Genomic DNA, 16,655 nt, shown 5'->3' with positions numbered 1-16,655 from the left:
AGGAGAAGAATGCCTTAAAAAGCCAAATTTGCCAGATGGAAAAAAAATATCAAAAGCTCACTGAAGAGAATCATTCTTTCAGAATTAGATTGGAGCAAATGGAAGCCAGTGACTTTATGAGAAATCAAGATACTATTAAACAGATCCAAACAAATGATAAAATAGAAGGCAATGTGAAATATCTCATTGAAAAAACCACTGACCTGGAAAATAGATCCAGGAGAGATAATTTAAAAATTATTGGACTACCTGAAAGCCATGACCAAAAAAAGAACCTAGAATCATCCCTCAAGAAATTCTCAAGGAAAATTGCCCTGATGTTTGAGAAACAGAGGGCAAAATAGAGGTTGAAAGAGTCTACCAATCACCTCCTGAAAAAGATCCCAAAAAGAAAACTCCTAGGAATATTATAGCCAGGTTCCAGAGTTCCCAGATCAAGGTAAAAATATTACAAGCAGCCAGGAAGAAACAATTTGAATATTGTGGCAACACAATCAAGATAACACAGGATCTGGCAGCTAAGGGGTCATCATTAATGCAATGAACAGAATGGAATGGAGTTAATATAAGAAAACATTGGCAGAGCTAAGTCTTTAGTAGAAGCTTCAAGAAGGGACAGTGAAATAGGGGGAGGGTGCCATTTGACTAAGTAGGCTAAAGCAGAGAGTGTAAGGAGGAAAGTCATCAGAAAAGGGGTTGAGGGGTGGCTAGGTGTCGCAGTGAATAGAGTACCAGCCCTGGAGTCAGGAGGATCTGAGTTCAAATCTGGCCTCAGACACTTAACACAAAAACTAGACCTTGGGAAAGTCATTTAACCCCAATTGCCCTCCAAAAAAAAAAAGAAAGAAAAAAGAAAAGGGGTTGAAAGCCTGGGACTCTGAAAGCCTGGGGAACATCCCAGTTTGAGCGTGACCCAAGTTCTCACCTATGATCATCTTGGCTTGTACTAGGATTTCAAGCACATTCCCTTCCCTGAAACACAGTTTTGTCTTCCTTCCTCTCCAGGGTACATTCTAGTAGAACAGATTCAACTGACTTAGGGGTGTATAGGGTTCATAATAAGGGAGGAAATTATTGGTTGGAATATTGTGGGTCAGAGTTGTCCCTCTCTTCTCTCTTAGATCCTTCATTCACATTTAAGGTGTCAATAAGTGTTTCCTCAAAGTCAACTGCAAGTCATGTCATCATTTCCTTGATACCATAGTCCTCTGTGAAAACAAAGGACAAACACAACCTATGAGCAGATCCCTATCTGAAGGAATCTGAACCTGGCCCATAGGGGGAGATTGTGTGATGACTGATGTCTGTGCTCTTTAGTCCCTTAGGTTGGTCACTGGGGCAGGAGGGAAGCCTTCAACAACTAGTCACCATCCCCCTATCCCCCTGTTAGGATCCACAAAAGCAGGGACCTGTCCGGAAGATAATGCCTTCTGCAGAAGGCATTATGCACCCAAGTGCCAGAGGGATGAAGAGTGCAGTGGCAAACAAATGCTGTTTCTATTACTGTCACTTCAGTTGTAAACATACAGTAGAAGACAGGTTGTCAGGTAAGTGTAGATCACTTCTAGCCCCATCTAGTCCTTTTTCTTCATATCTTAGTTCTGTTTGCAAGTGACTCCTACCAGACACTGCTCCCAGGAGAAGGCATGACTCCTCTGGAAAGAATTGGGCTGACTGGTATTGGTTCTGTTCAATTTTGGGGGAAAAGTGGGGGTGGATTCCAGTGTTAGGCAATTTGCTTTGCCTTTCTAGGCCTCAGTTTCCCCATTTGAAAAAAAGAACTCAGGGGCGGCTAGGCATGCAGTGTATAGAGCACCAGTGCTGGAGTCAGGAGGACCTGAGTTCAAATCCAACCTCAGACACAACATGCACACACACACAAAATTAGCCATGTGACCTTGGGCAAATCATTTAATCCCAATTGCCCTACTTTCCCCCCTCCAAAAAGCAATAAAATAAAACTATCCATTTAAAAAAAAAAGAAAAAGTGGACTCACCCTAGCTCAGTTCTCATCTCTGTTTTCTCATCTTCAACATAGAGAGACCTTGTCACACTCTTGGAATTTTTGTAAAAATCAAATGAGAAAGGTGATTGAAATTAATTATTAGAGATTGGATCCTGCCAGTAAGGGAGGGAAAACACGGGGAAGTTCTGGCTCTCATATTCCTCTTAAGTAGAAGTGAAGGAGGGGTTCTGCCCAGACGTTCCAGGCCAGTGTGGGAAGAAGACTCCATTAGACACATGCACCTGTGATGGTGACTGTTGAGGGTTATACAAGTGTTGTCCAGGAGCCTGTGGGAAGCAGTGCCTCAGACCTCAATCAGGTAAAGAGCTCACTCAGTTCAGTCTGGTCCTGGGTGAGGTGGGAGGGGAAAAGGGAGGAGTTACAGGAAAGTAGATTTTAGGAAGGAAAGGAAAGGAAATCCATCATAATTATAGCTGTTCAGCAATGGAAAGAGCTGCCTTGAGAGGTAGTGAGCTCTCTGTCACTAGGGGTGCTTAAAGAAGAGGTTGGATGATTATATAGGAAATTTGTAGTTGAAGGTTGGACCAGACTAGGGTTTAAGGACCTTCCCAGCTCTGAGATTCTTTAGTTCTCTGATTCTCAGAGTCTCTGAATCCCTGCTTTATAGTGGAAAAAGCTCTGACTGTGGGCTCAGAGGACCCGCCTCTCAAACCTGGTTCAGCTACTTATTGCTTGTGTGACCTTGGGCAAGTCACTTAAACTTGATGGGTCCCACAACAGTCATGATCCATAAAGTGAAAGGCTTTGAGCTAGAAGATAAAAATATCTGAGGAGACTTCTGGCTCTCTTTCCTATGATCCTGTGTCACAGTCATGTTGGAGGGAGAATCATAGCATCTTAGACTGAGATCTACAAGGGATCTCAGATGGTCAGCAATCCAACCCCCTCATTTTATAGATGAGGAAACAGCGGCTGGGAGGAGTTAAATGACTTGCCCAGGGTCACACAGCTAGTAAGTGTCTGAGACAGAATTTGAACTTGGGTTTGTTGGGGGTAGGAGAGTCATTGGTAGTGATTATGAGTGGATTATATGCAAAGGAGTAGAGGTGTAATGAAGACTCTTTTCCACCTGAAGACAAAATCTTTGGAGGCAGAGGAAGAAGAGGGTCAGTGAGGGCAGAGAGCATAGGGGGCAGTCATGTGGGGAGTCAGCCTGGGATGAGGAAGGGTCTGGGTCACTGGTCTCAGAGCTATCCAGAAAAAACCAACCCCTATCAGTCCCTGTGGCAAAGCCCTGGAACCCCCACTTAGTTACTCCTCTACAGAGAAGCTTTGTTAGCACTTAGCTGAATCAGAATTGCCTCCCTGAATCTCAGAGAGTATGGTTTGCTAACCAAGGAAGCTCCATGTGGGTAGAGAGGAATAGCATATACTCTGAATTGGGACAATGTGCCAGTGAAAGCCTCAGAGAGTGGGTTGGGGTGAGTGGGGGGGATGGACTGTGGCCCAGTAACATGAAAGAGCCATGGCCTAGACATGGAGGGATTTAAGTTCTGGTCACATATCTTCCATTAACGTGTTTGGACTAAATAGCTTCTGTGGAATTCACCTTTCTCCCATATAAAATGAACAGATGATAATCCCTTTCCCCAGCTCTAAAATTATATGCTACCGTAATAATCAAAGAAGACTTTCCCAAAAAGGTGAGCTTAAAGCCAGGTTTTGAAAAAGTGAGGCTTATGAATTAAGCAAACATATGAGGAGAAGAGAGTGGCAAAAGTTTGGAGGCTGGACTTTTCTAAGTGGGTTGTGGGGTGTAGGGTGTTCAGCTGGGATAAATCCCAGCTCCCTCTCTGAGAATCCTCCAGAAAACACACACACACACACACACACACACACACACACACTCACACACACAGCATTATTGCCTAAGTCAAGTCAGGGTGAAAGTCAACCTTTGGATGGTGGTGTGGGGGAAGGAAGTGCAAGAAGGGCAAGGAGTGATCTTGCTGAGGGCTGGGGCATTATACCCTGTGTATGTAATAGAACCTGGGGAGGGGGTCTCCACTATCACAAGAATAATCATCAGCACAGCTCACATTTCTCTAACAGTTTTAGGAACTTACAAGTACATTCCTCACAATGATCCTGTAAGGAGGATAGTACACGATTATTATAGTCATTTTGCAGATGTGGAATGGAGGCCCCCAAAGAGATGAGTTTGCCCAAGGTCACATGACCCATAAATCTTAGAGCTGGTACCAGAACCCAGGTTTGCAGACTCCAAGGCTAAACTCTTCCCATGCAGCTGAGGCACTAAACCAGAGGGAGGCGCTATACTCCCATGCAAGGGAAGGGTTGGTACAGTCCCCAGTCACAGTAAGGACAGAACTGCCACAGTCTCTCCTCGGTCAGGCTAGGGAGGAAGCCAGGCAGAAGCACCAGCCCTCGGGGTGGCTAGGTGGCACAGTGAGTAAAGTGCCAGTGCCGGAGTCAGGAGGACCCGAGTTTTGTTCCGGCCTCAGACACGCAATGGGGGTGGGGGGCTTGACTCAGGCCTGTAACTGGTGAATTTTGGTTCCACATTAAGATGAAATAGGATGCTTAAAGATTATTCAATAATTAACAAAAGGAGATTTAACCAGCCATAGCACAGAAAGATACCACCACAGATACCAAAGCACTTAGTTTGTGTAGGTTGTTGACCATTGAAGAGTAGGATTTAGAGTTAGAAGAGACCTTAGTGAAGAAAGGATCAGAGCTCTGGTGCTGGAAGGGCCCTTGACAAATGAGGAAGCTGAGTCCCAGGAGAGGGAAATGACTTGATTAAGGTCACTCGTTTCTAATCCAGGTGCTTTGAATTTAGACCAAGCCAAATGGTTTCGAATGTAAAATGAACTAGAAATTTTAAAGTTTGACTTGGCCTATGCCTCTCTTTTTTTTTCTCTTTCTCTGTAACCCAGCAGCACTATCCCCATCCCTTCCTCATGGGCCTCAGGGGAAAGGACTATCAACATTTCAGGCTTCCAGGATTGTTCAGTTCAGGAATAATGCTTCCTGCTTGTGAAGCCCCACCCTAGAGAGTAAAGATGATTCCTGGCGCAGTTCTCTTGTGATAACATCTGATGTGGTGGATAGAAATGCCAGGTCCATGCACCAGTTACCCAGTGGCTCCTGTCCTCACCATGAAGCCCAGCAGCCTTTTCTTCCTCATGCCACTCCTCACCCTTGTGTTCCTGGCTTCACCTGGGACACCAGATAAAGCACCAGGTGAGGTCAGGGCTAGGGCTGGTCTGCAGGATGGAGGATCAGGAAAGTCCCTCTGTCCCACCAAGGCTGAGCTTTCTAGGGTAGGAAGTTTGGGCACTCTGGGCAAAGACAAAAGCTCCCTAGTTCTCCCAAGACTCTCAGGGGCCCCTCCCCATGACCCACCCCCAGTTGTGGCTGCTGTTGGAGAAATATCTAAGATTTTAGCATTCCCAGCTTCATTCCCATGCTCTGGGTATCTCAGGCTCATTCTCTGTCTCACCCTTTGGCTTATTCTTACTCTGTTGCTCTTTCTTTATCTCCAGCTTCTTTCTCTGGCTCCTACCATAGTTTTTCTCCATTACTATCTCTCTGTCTCTATTGCCTTCTCTACCTGCTTCTCGGGCTCCATCTCTGTTGCTATGGTCATTCTGTCACTGTCTTTCTCTGGCAGGCTGCATATTCTTATGGAGTTTACTGTTCTTTGAGTAAGGACACTAGGATTTAAGACCTGTCTCCACCACCTACTTCAGTAAATAGCCAAAACATGTCCAGCTTTTGAATCTTGGCTTCCTCATCTATAAAATGGGATCAAAATGTTTTCACTGCCCGCCACTGAGCAAGAGAGCCATGGTCCCAGAGGCTGCTGGGAGCAGAGGGGGATTAGGAGATTTCCAAGCAGGATCAAAGGGTGGGCTGCACAAATGGTTAATGTTGAAGCTCCAAGTGGTAGCTGTGTCAGGATTCCTGGGATTAGAGAAAGATGTTATAAGGTCAGCTAGCCCAGTGGGGAAGGAGCTGAGTGCCTCAAGTCAAGCTTGGATTGGGGGGAATTGTAAAATTTAGACCCTCTGACTTTCCATGGCATTGGCTTTTCAGTTCTAGTAAAGAAAGGAAACTGCCCCTATTTGCCTCTCAGGCCTGTGAGAAAGAATTCTCAAAATGGATGCGTGCATGATGGGCAATGCCGTGGTGAAAAGAAGTGTTGTCTGGTAATGTGGGGGAAGATCTGCAGAGCTCCAGTGGCAAGTATGGAGTCTCTCTGAACTCAGGATCCCTACTCAGCTTATGTTTCTTTGTTCCACCCTTTCCACTGATTATTGGATCCTGCCAAGCCCTCAGAACAGGACTGGGCTTGAGGAGAGTTCTCTTCTCTCTTTTTTTCCCTTCCTCTTCCTGTCTCCATTTCTCTCCCTTCCCCCTTCAACAACCAAACTGGGCACTGTGTTGGAGACCTGAGTCTGTCCACTTGAGATTTTTTAGTCTGGGAGTCCTAGCCATGGGATTCCTTCCACCTTCTCTGATTCAGATGCCTTGACTTAAGGATGGGATGGGGGAGCAGAGTGGAAGCAGGGGCTCTGGCAAGGTCACCAGCTATGGGCTGGGCTTCAAGGTAGGGATCCTGAGGTCTCCCTACCTACTTGTCCAGTCCTGTCTTTAGAGGCTACAGCAAAGAGAGAGTTAGTTTCTCTGTCTCTCTCTGCATGTGTATGCCTCTTTCTATCCCCATCTCATTTTCTGCCTATCTCTTATTCCTTTGTCTCTGTCTCACACTTTCTCACTCTGTTAATAATACCTTATTGTCATTCCACCATATCTCTGGTAGCCATTGTTCCTGGTTGGGAGGTGTGGTGTGGCTCTTTGCCCTGAGGAGTGGCTCCTTCCTGTTCAATACCTGGCTGGGCTCAGTCCCTCTTCCCCCAGGGCCTCTCCCTTGCCTGACCTCCCAGACACTGAGTGATAGCATTTGCATCTGGGAGGGATATTACAGATCATTTAGTCCAACTTGTCTTGTTACAGGAGAGGAAAAAGAAACTAGAGCAGAGAAGTGACTGGCCCAAAGTCATAGTGTTACAATACAGTATGCATAGAGATGTGCCTGCATCCTTGGGGACAGGGTCCCCTCTCCTGTCCAAGGAATCCAGACTCCCTATCCACAGGATCTCAGGCTTCTGTGCCCTCACCCCTTTGATTTCCTTTCCTAGGACCCAACAAAGCAGGACCTGCCCCACACCTCCTTTCTGTTGTCTTTGTGCTGAAGCCCAGCAGTGCCACCCACAGTGCAGGGTAGTGCCCAGGGAGGCAGAAATGGTACTATTACTGTGACTCCAGGTGTGTGAGCTCTGAGGAGATGAAAGACTGAAATGAGAGCTTGGCCAAGGCAGGGATGGGCAGGGAGAAAGAGAGGCCAGAGTTTCCAGAGTGTGAGGCTGGAGGGACAAGAGGAGGGAAAGACAGACAAGTCCCATAGTGGGAGAGAAGAGAGAGGATAGAGAGAGGGCTTCAGAGAGGAGGAGAAGAGAGGCTAGAAGTACTGGAAGGTGAGACTGGAGAGGCATCTGGGGGTGGGAAGACCAAGTAAAAAAAGAGAGACCCAGACTCAAGGTGATAAGCCTCAGTTCCAAAAGGGTCTGGATATAGTCCTGGTCTTCCTGGGATAGAGAGGGAGGGAGGGAGGTGTGGCAAGTCCTCTGGGCCCAGAAAGGGGTGCCCTCAGGAAAGCCTCCTCTACCTTGTTCAGCTCTCCCTCCTACATTTCCCTTAAGTCAGGTAAATGCCTGGAACACAGGACCTGGGTAACAGGGTTAACACTAAAAGCCATTGTAAGAATAATGGATGGTGTCTGGGTCCTTTGTCTTCATATTGATGAATTTGTGGTAAGACCTGCTAGTCCCCAGGAGTTATGGAATTTTTCTGATTTTACAGTCCCTCCTCCCCAAATTCCCAGCATTTAACTGCTTTCCCTGTCCAATATCCTTCCTTGACCCCTAGAATAGATTTGTCCTTGTCTCCCTGTCCATTATCCTTTAGGCAAGGAATAAGCCCTTGTTCCCTCTCTAGGGGTGACCTGTTGCCAGAACCCTTGTCCCAAGGAAAGACACGATGATTTCCTTCTCCTAGTTGATTTCAAAGTGTTGAGAGAACTGATGTGCTTAGTGGGTTTGATGTCAGAAAACTTGGGTCTGATACTGTAGGTAACCCATCCATTTACATTGTTTGAGAGACAGAGAATAATGATGGTCTTCCCCATGAATTTTATAGGCTCTGTGATTACTCCAAAAGCTCATTTGTCCCATGCTGCTATTATAAATAACACTCCTTTTATCACTACCTAATCCATATTCAGGCCTAGGTATATTTTGACTGCTTCCCCCCTGAATGTTGAACTGTTGGGATTCCTTATGCCATGACTCCTTGTCCCTTCACAAACCCTTCTTACAATAGAAATTATAATTGGGACGGCAAGGGCTGGGTTTTGGGGTGGGAAGACTAGTTATAACTTGAGGCTTTTTTCTGGCTTTCTTTCCTTAGAGTGATTCCTGTTCTGGAGCTGATGCTGTTGTACATGTATAGCTGGACTCTAGGATGGCAATGTTCTTTCCCTCTCCTACTCCTGGGCTTTTGGTGAGAAGCCAAGATATCTGTGCTAGAGAAGTTCCCATAGACCAGGGATGGGGGACCTGTGGCCTTAAGGCTACACATGGCTTCTAGGTCCTTGTGTGCAACCTTTTGATTGAGTTGAAGTTTTACAGAACAATTTCTTCTGTAAGGGGATTTGTTCTGTGAAGTTCCTATTCAGACAAAAGGCACCACTTAAGGATTTCAGAAGCTAATGAGGTCTCAAGGCTGCAGGATCTCCTATCAGACCTATCACCCATAATACCTGTCTTCTGTCCTGTGCAGCTTCACCAGCAGTAGTGGCTCAATGAATTTTTTGTTCATGTAACTCATATCAAAATCCTTAGTGAAACATTAGACACAGGCTCTGTGTGTGGGGGCAGCTTCTACACATTGTACTGTCTATATGAATAAATGAGGCTCTCTTAGGCACTTCTGTGTTTTTGTGTCCTGGATTCTTCTCTGCGGAATGTGGGAACACAAGTGTTCAATAAGTAGATGTTGAATGAAAGAAGCAATGAAGGAAGGAATTAATGAATGAATGAGTGAATGAAGAGATGAATATATGAGTGGGAGAGAAGATCAGGCTGTGCTCAGCTACTACACTCAGTTTGCTTTTTACTATAATTTTTGTAATCTCCACCTCCACCTGACCCCTACCCAATTTTTTATTTCATTGAACATTGAAGACATTATAAGATTTAAATTTAGGATTTTATTTTCTCCTAATTTAAAGTGAAGACCATTTTTAATATTTATTTTTAAAATTGAGTTCCAGATCTTCTCCTTCCCTCCATAGCCCCCTCATTGAGAAGGCAAACAATTTGATATAGGACAGACCTGTGTAGTCATGAAAAACATATTTCCATATTAGTCACATTATAAAAGAAAATATAGACCAAAATAAAAATCAAGAAAAATAAGGTAAAAAAGAAAGTATGCTTCAATCTGTATTAAGACTGCATCAGTTCTTTCTCTGGGGATGGATAACATTTTTCATCATAAGTCCTCAGAGTTTCTTTAGGTCTTTTTATTCCTGAGAATAGCCATGTTATTCACACTAGAACACCATACAACATTGTTGTTACTTTGTTGCAATGTTCTCCTGGTTCTACTCATGTCACTTTGCTTCAGTTCATGTAAGTCTTTCCTGGTTTTTCTGAGAGTATCTAGCTCATCAATTTTTATAACACAAAAGTATTCTATCACAATTATGTACCGCAACTTGTTCAACCATTCTCCAATTAATTGACTTGACCTCAATTTCAAATTCTTTACCACCAGAAAAGAGCTTCTGATCATATAGGTCCTTTTCCTTTCTGTTATTGTTGTTTTTGGAGGGCAATTGGGGTTAAGTGACTTGCCCAAGGTCACACAGCAATTTTTTGTGTTAAGTGTCTGAGGCCGGATCCGAACCCAGGTCCTCCTGACTCCAGGGCCGGTGCTCTATTCACTGTGCCATCTAGCTGCCCCTATTGTTGTTGGTTTTTTTTATGTCTTTTGGGATTAAAATCTAGTAGTGGTATTGCTAGGTCAAAGGGTATGCATAGCTTTGTAGGCCTTTGGGCATAGCTCCAAATTTCTCTATACAATGGCCCAATTAGTTCACAGTTCCACCAACAATTTTCCCCTGTCTCCTCCAACATCTACCATTTCCCCTTTCTAGCCTAGTAAGCAGTCTAATAGGTATGAGGTAGCATCTCAGAACCTTGTTAACCTGCATCTCTTCAATCAGCAGTGACCTAGAGCATTTCCCCATAGAGCTATAGACAACTTTGATTACTTCATCTGAAAACTGACTATTTACAGTTTTTGATCATTTGTCAATTGGGGAATGACTTTTATTTTTATAAATTTGACTCATTTTTCTATATATTTGAGAGGTGAGCCCTTTGTCAGAGAAACACGCTTAAAATGTTTTTTCACAGTTATGATTACGAACTGTTTTTTCCTCCATTCTATTTTTGCGCTGTTTATTCTATTCTCTGTCTCCTTTCACCCCGTCTTTCCTCAAAAGTGGTTTGCTTTTGGCTACTGCCTCCCCCAATCTGCCCTCCCTTCCATAGCATCCCTCATTCTCTTATCCCCTTGCCCTCCTACTTTCCTCTAGGGTAAGATAGATTTCTATACCCAATTGAGTGTGTATGGTATTCCCTCTTGGAGCCAATTCAGAACATCATAGGATTTACATCTGGAAAATACCTTAGAGATGGACTAGTCTGACCTACACATTTTAAAGATGAGGAAAAAGAAAAGCAACTACCCTAAGGTTACTTGAGTACTAAGTAACCTGAGCAGATTCTTCCTCCACATCCTATACTTTTCCTATGATGCCTCTTAAAAGAAAGGCCAACTGATGAGACTATCTTGAAGGGCTCCTATGATCTTTGTAACACTGGTCCCACCCTCCTGTGCCTGTCATGTCCCTTGAACCTTCAGGGATGAACCTTGGAACCTGAGTTTTTTCAGGTTGGGTGTTTCCCAGGTACCTTTACTACTTAGCAAGATACTGTAAGGTGTTCATAGAGTATGTGAAATTCCTCACAAGAGAAAGTGAGAATACTTCCTGATGACATCAAGAACTTCCCAGTTTTGTCACTAATTGTCCATGTAATTTACCACCATGGGTAAATCATCTCCTTTCTATGAGCCTCAGTTTCTTTCCCATCAGATGATGTTAATGACACCATCTGGTGTGGTGCCATTCTCACAGGGCTAGGGTGAGAATAGAATGAGACAATGAAGAGGAAACCTCTTAGAGAAGTTCAAACCTGGATAAAAGGGTGAAGGAGGGTTATGATCAATATATCCATGACCTAGAAGAACCCAACATCCAGGGATCTGGCAGAACCTTACCTGTTACCAGTCTGACCAACAGTCTACCTGTTACCAGAATGACTATTCTTCTCTGTTCCCTTGGGCCCTCTACAAAGAGATCCCAGTTGCCTATAGTCATAGTCACAGGTAAAGAATGTTAAAGTTGAAAGAAAGCTTAACTATGGTGCAGTCCCACAATGTCTTTTGAGATAGGGGGAAACTGAAGCTTGAGGAAGGGAAGAAACTTACTCAACAGCACACAGTCAGTGATAGGACAATTCAGGCAGTGGAGACACAGAAGGAAATCCCTGATCCTGTTTCCTCAGACCAGGTTTCCTCTCCCCATGCTGAGAGCCTGGCTATGGCCACTCTCAGTCATATCCTCAACATGACTCCAGTGGGGCCATAGGGGTGCCCCTTGCCCCTGTTACTTCTCTAGCTGAAGCTGGTGGATCGTCTTATGATGCCATTAGTGAGTAGTTCCTTTTCATCATTTCTGAGGTCTTCCATTGCAGACAGAGGAGATTTTCACGACTATTCTAGGAAGGCTCTATAGCCTGTGAGCAAATGAGTTTTTGACTTGTTCTTTGGTCCCATTTTTATTCCATTATTTTATTAAAGAACACTTCCACCCCACCCCTACCCCCTTACATACATTATTGAATTGTTCTCTAAACCTGAACTTCATCTCCTTAGGTGCCAGAGAATAGGAAAATTCATATAATCTGGGATCCATCCCTGATTTGGAGAAATTGCAATCCAAATGACATTCTTTTTCTTATATGCTTCTATATAAGTCATAGATAGTGGCAAAATAGTTATATACTGAGTTCTAATTTGCTGCTCACAATAATAATAATAGCTAGCATTTAAGTAGCACTTTAAATTTTGCAAAATGCTTTATAAATGTGATCTCATTTTATCTTTACAACAACTCTGGGAGGTAGGTTCTTTTATTACCCATATTTTACATATGAGGAAATGGAGACTATGGGAGAGTAAGTGACTTGCTTAGGATCACATAGCAACTAAATGTCTGAGACTGGATTTGAATTCAGGTCTTCTGATTCCCAAATCAGCACTCAATTTAAAATAAACTGGAATTGGTTCCAATTAAGGATGACATACCAAAAATGTTTTTGGGTTCTAGACATATTAAAGGTATCGTCTACTTCTTTATTAACACCAACCACTTCTTTAGGGAATTTGTCTCACTTTAATACAAACTGAATAGAGATAATCTTTATCACTTAATCCATGTAGTTCTAATCCTTTTATAGGGTAGAATGGAAATCTCTCTTTTTTTTCTTTTTGGAGGAAGGAAGGTAGGGCAGTTGGGGCTAAGTGATTTGCCCAGGGTCACGTGGCTAGTTTTTGTGTTAAGTGTATGAGGCTAGATTTGAATTCAGGTCCTCCTGACTCCAGGGACAGTGCTCTGTTCACTGAGCCACCTAGCCACCCCAGAATGGAAATATCTCTCTGGTTATTCATATAAAGTCAGAACATAATTGTTATTTGGGACCCTCTCACGAAGATAGTGGTACATATTATCTCTCCAGTGGTCACTGTTATTCTAATACAAAACCCCATGTGTCCAGGTGGAATCAAGTCACTTATCACAGGTATATTAAACTGATTATGTTTATAGCCCGAGGCAACCTTTCTCCTTGGCCCTATTTACATTTGCTGAAGCTACTGTTTTGATTTACCTTATCTTAAGTCATTTTGGCATTCCTCTTTCCATTGTACACCTTATCCTCATGCCCATCCAAGCCACAAGTATACTAAAAGATAACACTATTATCCCTCTGTTTTGAGTGATTGTTAATGTGCCATCAGATGGTCTGACTTTCTATTCTTTTGAACAATCAGGAGTCTCCTGCTAGGAGTCACAAATACATTGAAGCTTTGAAGTTAGATTGATTTGAATTTCACAAGTTAGTTCGATTTTTGTAGTTTGGAAAGAACATTCCAAATAGTGTGAGATTTTAACAGGTTATCAAAATGTGTCACATTTTGTTCAGAATCCCAAACAACTAGATGTCCCTGCAGTTTAAAGCACCTATTTTATCCCAATGACATCTATTTCTTTTCTTTTTTAAACGAAGATGGCTTTACTGATTTTAATGGCACATTTATTAAAAAAAAAGGTTAACATATTTTTGTTTATTCCAAAATAGGAAGACTTATTTTTACCTCATTAATACAATAAATAACAGTTGCTGTGCAGAGTTTATTTTATATATGTACAGAACACTAATAAAGGTGAATATCCATAGTGTTCGGTAACTAATTCAAGATAAAAAAAAAACACACTGCCATGATTCAATGGCATGACTATAAAGAGGCAATATTTAAAAACAGCAAATGTACATGCTTTTATAACACCCACCATGCCTTCCCACCTCCCCCAGGTTGGATTTTCATTTTATTACTAAATCTCATGATCTATTTTCCCATCAAAATTTGTTCACATTGAAAAACATTCAGGTAATTTTTAAAAATTGTACTAACCTCATGTTTTATTTATAGGCAACTGCTTTCAATGTTCATTTGGATTTTCTGGAATGAAAAATGGGGGAATAATAATTTTGTTTTGTTACAATGGGTTGAAAATCAACACTAATTTCATTTAAAACTGACTAGAAATAAATTGCGTGTTTTGGTTTTAAAAAATGAATTTTCACTTTTTGTTTTTTAAACTAACTGTTGACATAACACACCAATGGAGAAAGGGAGAAAAATGATTTTAATCATTAATGAGCAAAGTCCTTCTGTACAATGTGAATTGGCATAAGAAAATATTTAAAAGATTTAAAATCCAGAAAGCCTCTATCAATAGCAAAATAAAGCACTTCTTGGGGGATGGAGGTGGAGAAAATTAGTTGAGATGAGGTTTATGAGACTTTTCAGGCAGTGCTGATAACTCTCTACATACACGGCTTTAGCCTTGTGTTTAGATAATTTAAACTTAATTTTAATTCAGCTACAGTAGGCACTATTTTTTTTTTTTTTTGCTTTTTGGAGGGTAATTGGAGTTAAGCGACTTGCCCAAAGTTACACGTCTAATAAGTATGTCAAGTGTCTGAGGCCGGATTTGAACTCAGGTTCTCCTGACTCCACCGCCGGTGGTCTATTCACTGCACCACCTAGCCGCCCTGACACTATTTTTTTTTAATCCATAAATAAAAACCTGGGAGTTTGTTTACAAAGTCATTTGCCCAAGTACAGCAAGATTTGTCAATGAGAATTTGGTAAATTCTTATGTTTTCAGTAAAACTGTTCAACCTTTACTGGAGTATTTAAAACAGGGAGTCTAAGTATTAATGCTTGTGGTCCTCAGCACAAATATTAATTCCTCAAAAAGTATAAGAATGTGATATTTTTAATATATGAATGGTCAACTTTTGATGAAATATAAATTATAGGAATAAAGCATTCGACCTAGTACCAATCAATATTCCCAACCTAGGTTATCTTTTTGAATTTAAGTCTGTATGGTTTGCAGGTCCTTCAACAACTGAAGGTTTCAACAGCTTTTCTCTCCAGGTTTCCATTTGATAGAAATAGAGTCCTTTTGTTTTTCTTTCTTTTTTTTTTTTTTGCCTTTTGGGGGGCAGTTGGGGTTAAGTAACTTGTCCAAGGTTACACGGCTAGTATTTTTGTGTGGGTGTTAAGTGTCTCAGGTCCTCCTGACTCCAGGGCCTGTGCTTTAGTCACTGCTCCACCTAGCCGCCCCTAGACTTCCGACTCCGCCGGGACAATAGAGTCCTTCTTAAGAGATCTCCCAGTGACTCCAGAATAGAATTTGCTGCTGCCTTCTTGATCCTCCAAACACTTTTAGCTACCCTTTAGCTCCTTCATCTGTCTCTTCAGCCAAGCCTGATGTTTTCAACTTTAGTTAATTTGATTAATCTTAGCTTCCATCCTTTCCACTAATTCCTCAAGTTCTCATTCAAGGTTCTCTTTCAGTTCGTTAGTTGGTGTTTCCTGGATAAGTTTGTCTAGTTGTTGTTGATCAAAACTCATCTGTCCAAATTCATTCTGTAATGTCTGTAAGACTTCAAATAGCTCTTCATGATAGGTGGAGGAGGGAGAAGAGGACAATGCTGATAATTTCCTGTCTTTACCATTTTGAAGAGACCTCTGCTTTGCCAGGGGAACATTGTTGACCACACGATTATTGCATAAGGCTTTATTGTGTTGCTTCATTAAATGTAAAATATGTTGTACATTGGCTACCACTGCATGATTGGAGTCATGTCACCCATGCACAATCTATAATGTGGCTATACATGAAAATGATTCCTAGGAGATTTCTTGTCTGGTTGTTTTGTTTTCTTTTTCTTCGTTCTTCTTGCATTGGTAGAATACGAAGGTATCTTTTCCTCAAACAACTGTCCATTTGTTTCTATTCCAGTCTGCAACTGTTTTCCCAAGACAGTTGTCCTCTCATTTTTAGCATGCTTTATCATGTCTCTTGTGTATTCCAATCGTTTTTCTTTTTTTTTTTAGCATTTTTTAATTTTTTAGTTTACATCATTCATTTCCACAAGATATTGAGTTACAAATTTTCTCCCCATTTTTTCCCCACCCACCACCCCAAAACAGTGATCCTATTGAATATCCCCTACCCCAGTCTGCTCTCTCCCATATTTTCCCCCATCCCCCTTCTGACTTTTCAATAGGGCATGGTGGATCTCTATGCCCCAGTGCCTGTATATCTTATTTCCCAGTTACATGTAAAATAATAATAATAATGTATTTTAAACATTTTAAAACTTTGAATTCCAAATTCATTCCCTACCTCCCTCATCATCCACCCTTACTGGAAAGATAAGCAATTCAATATAGGTTGTACATGTGTAGCTATGCAAAACATTTCCATAGTGGATATATTGTGAAAGACTGACTATATTTCCCTCCATCCTATCCCACCCCCACCCCCCACTTGTTCTATTCTCTACTTTGGTCCTGTCCCTTTTCAAAAGTGGGTGCTTCCAACTTCCCTCCCCCCAGCCTACCCTTCCTTCCATCATCCCCCCTCTCATCCCCTTCCCCCCTACTCTCCTATAGGGTGAGATACCCTATTTAGTGTGTATGTCATTCTCTCCCTAAGCCAAATTCATTGAGAATAAGGTTGACTCATTCCCTTTTGGCTTCCTGTTCTTCCCCTCCATTGTAACAGTTTTCCCTTGCCTCTTCTATATGAGATAGTTTGCCCCA

The 16,655-nt window shown here is 42.3% G+C and overlaps 1 pseudogene; it reads right to left on the bottom strand.

The window, feature by feature from the left end:
• Positions 1-14,883: 14,883 nt before the first annotated feature.
• On the bottom strand, positions 14,884-15,904 carry LOC138148978 (centrosomal protein of 57 kDa pseudogene; annotated as a pseudogene).
• Between the last annotated feature and the right edge of the window lie 751 nt (positions 15,905-16,655).

The sequence above is a fragment of the Petaurus breviceps genome, unplaced genomic scaffold (genome assembly GCF_028583685.1).
Source record: "Petaurus breviceps papuanus isolate PSGF00001 unplaced genomic scaffold, PetGlider_PUasm1.0 90845, whole genome shotgun sequence".
NCBI lineage: Eukaryota > Metazoa > Chordata > Mammalia > Diprotodontia > Petauridae > Petaurus > Petaurus breviceps.
Note: the sequence above shows the minus strand (reverse complement) of the source record. Positions and strands in the feature narration are given on the sequence as shown.